Consider the following 13,267-nt stretch of genomic DNA (forward strand, 5'->3'; position numbering starts at 1 on the left):
TTTTTGTTGGTGTGGACGCACAAAGTAAAGAAAGTAAGGAAAATCCCCAATATTGCACATATTAGCGGCTATATAGTGATGGAAAATTTCATGTCATATGACATTTACATATAGTGTAAACTACCCCTTAATAAACAATGTTACGCTACACTGCTCCAGAACGCGGAATACTGGTGACTATTTATTTGACCAATAATCGGTCGGTGACTTTGGCACAACGTGAATTTCGTCGCAGACGTTTAGCCGCTCGCTTCGAAGACACTGGCACAACACGAGATGCTGCCAGGCATGGCAGACCCCGGAGTATCCGTTCTGCAGAGAATATTGCTGCTGTAGCCGAGGATGTCACGGAAGCGCCGTCGACATAGACCAGACGACGTGCCACGCAAATGGGTATCAGTTGACGGTCTTTACAGCGAATTTTGGTACAATATTTGAAGATGTTTCCGTACAAAGTCCAAACGGTGCATCAGCTGTTAAATGCTGACCACAAATCGCGTCTAACATACGATCAATCCATCCTTAATTACCACCAAGAGGAATATGATTTTTCATCAAAAATAATCATGAGTGATGAGGCGCTCCAGACTTCTTTTTGTGGGGCTTTTTGAAGTCGCGGGTTTATGTCAACAAGCCTCAGACTCTTTCAGCTCTTAAAGATAATATCCGCCAAGAATGTTAGGACCTATCGCCGGAAGTTTTGGCCAAAGTGATGTAAAATGCCATAAAAAGAGCTCAAATGACAATAAACTGTGGCGGCGGCCATTTATCTGATATCATATTCTCGACTTGATGTAAAAAAAAATAAAAGACCAAATAAAAATAATCCACAAGAAAACTCTAAAGTTTTTCATTATTTTTTAAAATGACAGCCAAAAAAACTTCGGAAGATTACTTTTGCGTCACCTTGTATTTGTAATTCGAATTATTCCATTTGTAATTCGAATTATTCCATTTGAATTTCGAATTATTCCATTTGAATTTCGAATTATTCTATTTGAAATTCGAATTATTCCATTTGTAATTCGAATTATTTTATTTGTAATTTGAATGATTTTATTTGAAATTACAAATGGAATAATTCGATTTTCAAATGGAGTAATGAAATGTAATAACTCGAATTACAAATGAAATTTTCGTATTACAAATCAAATGTAACGAATTACATATAGAATTCTCGAATTACAATTAAAATAATGCGAATTACATTTAAAAAAGGTGTAGAATTCCAGAAACTATTTTACATTTTATCATTTTTGATGCTCTGTAAAGTTAAATCAGTGCAAAACCATTATAGCCCGGTTTATACGAGGCCATAAAATCCAAACTCGGTCTCCCAACACAAACAGCCCTATTCTGAATATTCCCATGGAAGGAAATTTTCCCATTCCCGCGTTCTCCGTATTACCAAAAAAGTGGGAGAAGCAATAAATTGGAAAAGGAATTTCGAAATTAGTTACACCAAATTATTATTGCAATGACAGCTCCCTAAAGTTGTCATTGTGGTTTAATGAAACATGCAGAAATGAATAATAAACAAGTAAAAAAGTTAAGTTCGGCCGGGCCGAACTTTTTATACCCTCCACCATAAAATATTCTGATACTAAATATGGAATATTCTTTTCTTTCTTGTCCACAATTTCAGGTGGAAATATTTTGTGACCATGGATACCTAAAATGCATCTAAAAATTTCTTCAATCGGGCGGCACCTTTATATGGGGCTATATCAAGATACAGAAAATCGAGAGGTACCGTTATATGGGGGCTATACTAAAACATGGACCTATGTTGACGGGTTTTGGTGGAGATGTTGTGTGACTACTGAGAACCCCAAATGTAAAATTGCAGGAAGTTCTGTCAAATAATTTAGCTAAAATCCCCAAAATACCCAAAATCGGAAGGTATCGTTATATGGGGCCTATATTAAAACATGGACCTATGTTGACGGAGATATTTTGAGTGGCCTATGCTAAAACATGGACCTATGTTGACAGTTTTTGGTGGAGATGTTTTGTGACCACTAGGAACCTTAAATGTAAAATTGCAGGTAGTTCGGTCAACTAATGTAGCTAACATTCTCAAGATACCGAAAATCGGGAGGTACCGTTTTAAGGGGGGCTATACCAAAACATGGACCTATGTTGACGGGTTTTGGTGGAGATGTTGTGTGACTACTGAGAACCCCAAATGTAAAATTGCAGGTAGTTCGGTAAAATAATGTAGTTATAATCCCCAAAATACCGAAAATCGGGAGGTACCGTTATATGGGGCCTATACTAAAACATGGACCTATGTTGCAGGTTTTTAGTGGAGATGTTTTGTGACCACTGGGAACCTCAAATGTAAAATTGCAGGTAGTTCGGTCAAATAATGTAGCTAAAATTCTCAAAATACCGAAAATCGGGAGGTACCGTTATATGGGAGCTATACCAAAACATGAACCTATGCCCATATCTCTTGGAATATTAGTTTGTTGGTCATTAGGAACCCTAAATGTCAGATTATAGCTAATTCGGTTTGAAAATATGACTAAAAATGACAAAATACCTGAAATCGGAGGGTACCGTTATATGGAACTTGAACTTGACCTACCTGCAAACGAAAGACGCGTCTTCCCAAAATTTCAGCGTCCTATCTCTATTTTTGTGGATGCTATAGTGATTACCACAGACGGACGGACGGACATGCATAGATCGCAAAAGATTATTTCAATGCGTTACAAACGGAAAAACAAACTTAATATACCCTCCACAAACTTAATATACATAACCCTGGGACCTACTGCTTAGTTCTTCCCTGTGCGGACTTTATAACTTTGAACTCGACATGGGAATGTCGTCCGGTCATATACTTTGATGTGTTAGGAAGAGAAGTATCTCTTAACACCTTGGACAAGTTTGGAGCCACAATTATGGAACATTCAGGGAACATTTTACGGTTTAGTCCCTCTGAGGTTTTGGCAAATATTACATAATATTTTTAACCGGACAAAAAAATTTTAAGTTTTCAGATAAAGGTGTTACTTCTAGGATTTTGATGATCGGTCTCTAGAAGAGAAGCCGTGGTAGGCACGTTACTCAAGTTTTTGTTTATTTGAAAGTTTGGGTTGGTTGCCTTTTGTCCCTATTTTTCTCTTATCATTTTTCTTGCCACACCATCCGTATCGATTGCAATTGAGGTTTTGGTTACTTTAACAGCGTTTGATACTGTTTCTGTTGTTATTTTAAAGGACGACGAGTCTGATCTATGGGCAAAGCCAACTGATTCTTTATATCCTCAGCCTTTAGGCTATACACTTTGATCTAAAAGCGATACGATAACTGTCCAACGTACGATAACTGTCCAACGGATAAACTGATTTGGTCCAAAATTTGGATCTCGTAAAATTGTGTCCAAACTTAGATGAAGTTCGAAGATGGGCCATATCGGTCTACTCCTTAAGGTACCTCCTCCATAAGAGTTCAACATTATTCGCTAAAATGGTGCGCACGATAACTCTTGAAGGGAGGACCGTTCCAAACTATGCCCATCTTAATATTTTTTCCGGGCATAGAAGAGCTTCAAATATTAACTATATCGGTCCACTTCTTCGGGCACCTCCTACTCAAAATTTGTCCTTGCCGCGCTTCTTTAGCAGAACATTTTTTTTTGCACAAGTGCAGTTTAGGAACACTTTTAGGAAGGTCAAAAAAATTGTTTGCAACATGTGCTCCTGAAATAATGTCCCCAAAAACTCTAAAAAATTCTGCGGGCACAAACTCAAATGACTGATGAGCAAAACATCTTCGGGTACTTCCCTCAAAAAGATGAATATTTTTTCTTCAGTGGGGTTGAAGGGCTGTTCGAGGATCGTTTGCAAATTTTTGCCGAAAGTACTCCTTGTGGTCCTGTTGACAGCGATATAAAATGTTTCTCGGCAAGTCCATGATTCCTGACAATGTGCCTAATGGGCACGATAACTATCGAAAGGACTGATTGATACCTCTTTCGGATACCTTCCACTTCAAATTTCAAAAGCGATCACAATGTGCGTTTTGAAATTTTTACAGAAGATAGTCCTCGTGGCTCATATTACGACAGTATAATGGGTCTATCTTGTATTGCCACTAAACTTGAGTTGCGTTGTCAGTTGTCTGCGCAACTGAGACGAAATGTTGTACCATTAATGTCAACTCAACTGGGTGGTCGATAAACATGTTATCGATCAGTGTTTTTTCAAACTTGTGACCTCTATTCGCAAAAAAAAAAAAAAACATTTTAAAAATAATTGCGCTTTGGATAACTCTTTTGTGTATTCTGGACAATATTTTAATATTTTGGCTGAGTTTTCGAGCAAATTTGGAAAACAACCCAAGATTGGAATATAACCTGCCCATTGAATCTTCGGATCGTCAAGTTTTATTTGCTGTCCCAAAAAATGATAAGTTCGGTGGAATTATTTTTTGATGATGAAGAAAATGTACAGGACATTGCATCTATTAGAAGAAATTTGAGGAACAAGTCGAATCCATTGGAATTGCCATCTGCACTGTAAGCTGATGATCATGTGGAAAGATCTGAGTAAATTATTTCAGGTTTAAGGCGTATTTTCGATTGCCAAAGATGACTTCAAAGTAAGTAAGTAAGTTATAGATCAACAGCAATACCCCAACTTTTAAAAGTGTGCGCAGCGTTGCGATTCTTGGAGGACGGAAGTTTCCAAAAGTCCCATGGCAATGATTTCAACAATTGCATGGTTCAATCTACATTGTCGAGAGTATTGAAGGAAGTTGTCCACTTGATAGAGGACAAATTGTGCCAAAATTGGATGGTTTCGAAGTTGACAGAGGAGGAAAAAAGGCAAAATAAAAACCATTTTTATTCAAAAACGAAATTCCCTGGGGTAGTTGGCTATATGGATGGAGGATGTTCGTCATTTGTACTTAAACTGAACCTACTGTATTTGTCACCAAATTCATTTGCAAAAGATTTGCTGGTGTCCGCTCCAAAGGCGATAAATTCACTTATTGTGATGGACCACCACCAGTGTCGTTTAAGTTTATTTTATTTTGAGGCATTTTCTTTTTCAACTTTTCTTTAAAGTGAATCCAGACTCTGCCACTCTTCAGGTGTTCGTGTTGGAGGTTCATGGCTGTTTAAACTGTCCGAAATGGACCTCCACGCTTCATCCGCTGTGGCTTTGGTTTCACCAAAACTCCCGAACTCCTCGGGCTAAGTTTGGATTTTCACTCAGTTTATCAATTAATATTTCGAACTGCTGCTTTGTCGTTATTTTCACCATATTGATACACAAAATTAATTAATGATGCAAAGAATCAATAATTGTTAACAAAATGTTTATTTTTCCTTCTATTTTACTTCTTGTTTCTTCGAAAATGTTCACTGCAACTGAAAATTGGTGGTTGCTGAAAAACAGCCGCTTCGTCAACTGAGATTCGCAACTTCAGTTGAGAGTTGCCATACATGGATCAATTTTGACAACTGGCAACGCCACTCAACGATAATTGTTATCGATGATCGACCCCTAAATTTCTTACGGGGTAAGTCCATACCGACTAATACCCCGGTTACACTTAACCGGATTAACCCAGTGCGTTTGGATTTCAAATGCCAATTCCATACTGACTAAGTTTTAAAATCTTATTTATAATGCTGTGCCAATCCGAACGACTATTTTGGAACCAATTTTTTAATATATTTTTCATTTTTGGTTAAAATCGAACAAAAATGTCTACAATAAGAGGGGTGTGGTTCCGATTCGTCTTAGAAGTTGGTTTTGCCGAGTTTTAGTACTAAAGGATTGTCTATCCATAAAAGTCTTTATAATAAATTAAAGTTTCCGAAGTATTTTTTTTTAATTTTCAGAGCCCCCATTTTTAAAAATATGTTTTCTCCTTAAAATGTACCGCTGTACATCAGAGCCCTCATTTTTAAAAATATGTTTTCTCCTTAAAATGTACCGCTGTAAATGAAGTCTTAACAACCGGCAAGTTTCGACCAAATCGGTATTTCTTCTGTAGCGATCTTGCGCACCAGGCGGGGGAATATAAGGGCAAACATGTATAAATAATCTTCTTATTGTCTGAAACGAATTTATTTTAACATAGGTACTTTAGAGTGACCCAAAAAAATGGAACTCCTACTACTATCAAAATCTGCCCCGATTATCATAAACTGGTAAAATTTTTTCGCCGATAGGAAAATAATGGACATTATAAAATGGAAATAAATTGAAATTGAAAACGCTGACACTTTCCGTAAGGTCGACACCTAGAAAAAACAAGCACATTACAATTTATCTGTCTATAAATTTATTAGTCGATGATAAAAGCTATCGATGTCTTACTTTATCAACATCGTATCTTTAAAAACCAAAGTTGGCCGGGGCAGACTATATGATACCCTACACCACTGTGAATATGTAAAATATAAATCGGAGCTATATCCAGATCTTAACCGATTTCGATATAATTTGGCACATATATTTCCAGACCGAATTCAGTCACGGATACAAAATATCATTGAAATCGGACTAATATAGCGTGTTTGGTGCAGCAACTACGCGAAATCGGCCGAAAATATATATGGGAGCTATATCCGATTTCGATATAATTTGGCACATTTATTTCCAGACCGAATTCAGTCGCACATTCTAAAATTCATCGAAATCGGAAATATATAGCGTGTTTGGTACAGAAAATACGTGAAATCGGTCGAAAATATATATGGGAGCTATATCCAAATCTGAACCGATTTCGATATAATTTGGCACATTTATTTCCAGACCGAAATTAGTCAGACGTTCAAAATTTCATCAAAATCGGACGTATATAGCGTGTTTGGTGCAGCAAATACGTGGAATCGGGCGAAATATATATGGGAGCTATATTCAAATCTGAACCGATTTTCACCAAAAGCTATAGCGTTCTTCCTATGGATAAAAAATTTTAGTCCCCAATTTTCAGCTGAATCGGGCAAAAAATGTGACCTGTACATTGCAAACAAAAATACATGGACAGACGGACGAACGGACATGCATAAATCGACTCAGAAAGTGATTATATGTATATCCCCAAAAGCAACTATGGGTCTATATCGTTTCCTTTTGTATGTTACATACAAATGCCCAAAGACAGAATAGCACTTACCACAGTGTGGTATAGGGTATAATAAAATTTTTCAGGAGAGATAAAAAACGAGGGCTTGGTAAAGATTTAGGGGTCGATTATCGATAGCAATTATCGTTGAGTGGAGTTGCCAGTTGTCAAAATTACTTTATGTATGGCAACCTTCAACTGAAGTTGCGAATCTCAGTTGACGAACCGGCTACTTTTCAGCAACCAGTTTTTTTTCAGTTTTTTCGAAGAAACAAGAAATAAAATTGAAAGGAAAAAACATTTTTTAACAATTGTTGATTATTTGCATGATTAGTTAATTTTGTGTATCAAAAATATGGTGAAAATAACTACAAAACAACAGTTTGAAATATTAATTGATAAATTGAGTGCAAATCCAATGTGCACATGGGTTCCATCTATACAGCCGACAACACCAGGGAATTTCGTTTTTGAATAAAAATGATTTTTGTTTTGTCTTTTTTCCTCCTCCGCCAATTTCGAAACGATCCAATTTTGGTACAATTTGTCCTCCTTCAATACGTTCGACAATATGGATTTAGCAATGCAATTGTTGTAATCATTGTCATGGGACTTTTGTGAAACTTCCCTCCGCAAAAAATCTCAACGCAGCGCACACTTTTAAAAGTGGGGGTATTGCTGTGGATTTGTAATGGGTACTTTACACGATATGTTATTTTACATATGTGTTGTCACTTTGCATATACATTTTGTATATAAAAAGTGACAACCCATATGTAAAAAACATATCGTGTAAAGTACCCATAACTTACTTTGAAGTCATTCTTTAACGTTTCCACAATGTAATCTACGGCATCCTCTTCAATCGAAAATACGCCTTAAACCTAAAATAATTTACTGATTCTACAGATCTTTCCAACATGAGCTTCAACTTACAGTGCAGATGGCAATTCCTTGTCCCTCATATTTCTTCTAATAGATGTCATGTCCTGTACATTTTCTTCATCATCAAAAAATAATTCCACTGAACTTATCATTTTAAAAGTCTTTTTTTGGCGAATTGTGCCTTTTCCATTAATAAAGTGTTCACATGTTTGAAAAAACACTGATCGATAACACGTTTATCGACAACCCAGGTGGGTTGACACCAATAATACAACATTTCATCTCAGCTGACAATTGACAACGCAACTCAAGTTTAGTGGCAATGCATAATCGACCCCTAAAATTCAGCCATTTTGTTTGATTATTACGGCTAGAACCCTAAAAATACCGAATATTGGGCTGTACCAATTTATGGGGACAACATCAAAGGGGGGACCTACATTAATCGACAATTTTTTAGGGGTAACCTACCTCCAGGAAGGATTAAGTGGCATTTCGGCCATTTCGAATTAATAACTTATATAAAACCTTCAAAATTTCGAAAATCCGTCGGTACCATTTTATGGAAACCCTATCAAAACGTGGACCGAATTCAAACATTTTTGAAAGAAGGTTTTCTAACACTGGGGAATATCGATAGTCAACTTTTAGCCAATTTCATGAAAGATGTGGTCAAGACTCCCAAAAATGCCAGAAATCAGGGGGTACCGTTCTATGGGGGGCCATACCTAAAGTTGGACCTATGTTGAATATTTTTTTGCTTCTTTTTATTTGTGTTGCTAAACTAGCCTTTACTGAAATTTTCGTATTGATATCTGCTCAGGAAGTAATTTTGGCCGCTCTTCCCATACAAGTTCGACCACAGTGCACAGTGGTTCCGCCCGTGGACAAAAATCGAAAAATTTAAGGCGAAACATTTTATTGCGATTGAAACAAATATTCTCTAAACATATAAAGTTTTTAACATCCAGCACTATTTTTGTAAATTTGCAGCGGTTATATGCCAAGTCGAAGAAGTTGTGATTTGTGTGTGAGGTCTTAAAAACGAAAAATACATCCGCAAAGCATTCGTATGTTATCAGTAAAATTATAAAAAATTGGAGAGGTAAATGTGCAATTTTCAAAATGAAGCTTATAGGTGATGACATTGACAATGTTTTTACGAAAAAACAAATTCAAAATTTGTTTTCTAACTTCAATAAAAATCCTTTATAAATGACTTTTTCTGCTATTTTTAATATAATTACTATTAATTTATGTTGAGTTTTTCTAATGTTGTGAGCATTTGTGAGCCTCGAAATTTTTTTTAAATGCAGGGGAATTTCTCTAGTTTACGATTAAAAAAAGTCCACCTGCCCCCCGTTGAGTTATTCCTCTTATACCACGCCTGTAAAATCGTCAAAATTCCGAAAATCGGAAGGTACGTTTATGTGGGAGCTATACCTAAACTTGGACCTATACTGAACATTTTTTGCAAGGAGGTATTTTGCTAACTCAGAACTCAAAATGCAAAATTACAGCCAAATTAGGTTCACTCAGAATTTAAAATGCAAAATTAAAGCCAAATCAGTTGGAAAATTTCGGTAAAATTGTCAAAATACCGAAAATCTGAGGGTACATTTATATGGGGGCTATACCTAAACGTGGACCTATATTGAATATTTTTTGCAAGGAGGTAGTTTTTTCATTCAGAACTCAAAATTCAAAATAACGTCCAAATCGGTTGGCAAATTTGGCCAAAATCGTCAAAATTCCAAAAAATCGGGCGGTACCTTTCTATGGGACCTATACCCAAATATGAACCTACATCCACTAAAAACGGTTTTCTGTCTTTTCGGCTTGTTATAAACCTTTGGCACTCTTTTCCATACAAGTGGGACCACTGTGCAGTGCGATGTATTAACAAACTCATCGTTTTTTTATCTTTACCCTTTGTGGTCACATAACTAAGGGTATAAAAATAGGTCAATTAAAATATTTTTTTTAATGAGAAAGCTAATTTCCAAATTTTGTCAGTTCGGTTGAAAACTATTTATTTATTTTGCCCCATTTTCCTGCCATTAACAATTTTAACTTTCGTGCAAAAAACTCACCATTGTGTTTTATACTGAAATTATTCATCATTATTCTAAAAATTGATCGATAATCTCTCTCAATTTGGGAAAGCTTTATATAGGAGTACAAGTAAATTGTGTAAAAAATGCAACTTAATAATAAAGATTTACAATATTTATATTCAAAACAACACCAAACTTTTATTTTCATTGATGTATGAATTGTGTAGAATTTGACGTTTAGTTAAAGCTTATTAAAAAAAAAAAACAAGAAAAACAAATGTCTGTGTGTATAGTTAAGTAAATAATATATCATATAAATTCATATAACACCACATTAATAACGAAATTATTAAAATACCTTAATACTTACATAAAAATAATGACATTTAAACATTATTGTGACAAGTTGAAACTATACGAGTAGAACAATAATAAAACAAATTATTATAATTGTTACGGACGTTATTATAAGTTATATTTTGTTATTGGTCGGAGCTATGGTTCTCAAGGAAGATGATCTTCCCTTAAAGTTTAATTTGAAATTTAGGCTTATAAATTCTTCAACATAGTTCCTTTTGCCCAGTAAAAAGGATTCAATAACAAAAGTTGACTTATAATAATTGTCCTTAATCTTACAGAACAGTAAATAGCATTTATTGTTAGGCTTTTCAAATTAAATATGTACGTATTTATATTGTATACAATTAGATATATAAAACTATTTCCACCTAAAATGAATGAAAAGATTACTTACTTGTATATCTGTGATGCAGTAGTCATTGTTGAACTACAACGGAACGTTATTATAAAGAAAAAGTTTGACTTTTAGACTATCCCTCAGGGAATGTATCATCTGTAAATGTACAAGAGAAATATGAAAGCAATATATGTATGTATGTTCTATTTCTTCTTAGATCTTTTTTCTAATTTATTTTCCACATATATTTATGAGACTATATCTTAAAAGGACAAAATTGTCTTTCCACATAACTCAGACATTTTGCTCTACGTCGTTTTTAAAGCACTTCTTGCCTTGTATATAATTTTGGTTCTATTGTGTATAGGACGGTCGACTTGATATCAGAGGGTTTATAGCCACGGTTCTCGGTCAGTCAGGCGACCTTGTTTCATCCTATAGTTATGGTTAATAAATTACTTATGGTAACAAATTTGGGGTCTGATTTTTGCATTCGTTGGTTTTTATTGGAGGAAATTAAAGTGTAAATCTGTGTTGAAAATTTCGGAAAATAAAAAAGAAAACACGAATTCCTTAAATAAGTGGACTCAAAATGTTTACTTGGAATGAAATCTTGACAATATAAAGAAGAGTTCTTCAGAGACATAGAAAGTGTTCCATTGTCTTGTTTCTTTTTAATATTCTTTAGGTAGTCTGCTGTAGCTAACATTGAATTTTCTTTCCCCTTTCCTTTTTATGTGGAGTTTGATGCCATTTTCCTTGGTGACTTTAGGACGAAATTAAATGGACCAAAACTCGGCATGTTGACACACTAATACCCTAGACAGACGGCAGCGTTAATTTGCATTTACTGCCTTAATGCACAAATCAAAGTGAATTTAAACTGAATTTAGGTATTTCAATATGACAATACTGTAGAAGAGAGCCAATATTCATGTAAGGGAGAGAATATGCTGAATATGCTCTCAGACAAAATTTTCATAGCAAACAACAACAAAACAGTTTTTTACCAGCAATCAGCTGGTTCGTCTGTCACGGTAAAATTAAATGCAGTCTAGGGTATTATACCCTAGACAGACGGCAACGTTAATTTGCATTAAGATGTGCATTTCATTTTAGCCTGACAGACGACAGTTTCTGCATTTACGAAACAGCTGATTGCTGTTTTGTTGTTGTTTGCACTGTATTTTTTTGTTTTCCTTGTGTCTCAGAGCATGAATATCTCTCTCCCTCAAATGAATATGGGCTCTCTTTTACGGTATTCCCATATTGAAATACCTAAATGCCCTTTAAATTCAGTTTGAATATGTGCATTAAGAATGGGGATAATGCACGAATTAATTGGAATTAATGCAAATTAACGCTGCTGTCTGTCTAGGGTACAAGGCCATATTGAAGTGAATGAGAGCAAAACTAAATATGGTACATGCTGAACATGCTAAATATGAACACTGCCAAGGAAATATCTCAGCGCAAAAAATATGACAACAAGTTGCAAAGCCGAGCATGTAGATGAGTTGAGGTAGATACTTAGATAAAAGGAGGAGTAAAATTACATAGCAAACTATATGGAAAGAAAGACCATTCTCCTAAAACAAAAACAATACTTTAGTAGAGGCTATTGGATGCCTTGAAAAAAATCTTAGCCATAACTAGGCCATGTAGATAGAATGAAGAACTGTGCTCCAGTTAAAAGAGTTATTAATGAGAAGTACTACGGAAAGCGCAGACAGGGTAGACCGATATTCTGGTAAATAGACCAAGTGGAGGAAGAGATGACAGTGTTTGATCCTAGCAAAAATTTGGGAGCCACATGAGCCTAATAACCTCTAGCGGGTTCAGCTACAGATCTGAAGTTAGCATGTTCAATCCAAACTAAAATGTAATTTTTAAACTTTAAATAAAGCAATTGAATTGTTTTTCTATGTATGACATGTAGCGCAGTCTTGTCGAAACCACATGCCCTCCACATTCATTTCTTCAATTCTAGCCAAGTAAAAACTCGTTATGATTTCACGATACCGAACACCATTGACTTTTGCGCTTGACCTGCCTCATTTTCATAAAAAAAGGTCCAATGATTCCTCCAGCTCAAAAACCACACCACACAGTGACACGTTGAGGATGCATTTGCTTCTCGTGAATCACTCGAGGATTTTCATCACTCCAAATGCGACAATTCTTCCTATTGACGAAGCCATCAAGATGGAAATGGGCCTCGTCACTGAAGATGATTTTATCGGCAAAATCAGCATTTTCATGTTGTCTCTCCAATACCCAATTAACGAACTCCCTTCGCTGTCCATGGCCAGCTAGCTTCTTTCTAACCTCGTACCTTCTACTAGCAAACAATAACAATTGTTCAAATGCCAAACAATGACACTTCGAATAGCGCCAAATTTAAAAATTGCGTTCTAGTTGTGACACCCAGATTCTCAGCCTTATGTTGCTGAACGTAAATTCCCTGTGAGTTTTGTTTCAACTTGTTTGTCGATTTTAAGTGGCCAGATATTACGATAAGCAGAGTTTG

This window comes from Musca autumnalis, unplaced genomic scaffold, assembly GCF_047663935.1.
Source record: "Musca autumnalis isolate F117 unplaced genomic scaffold, ASM4766393v1 scaffold_1, whole genome shotgun sequence".
Taxonomy (NCBI): Eukaryota; Metazoa; Arthropoda; class Insecta; order Diptera; family Muscidae; genus Musca; species Musca autumnalis.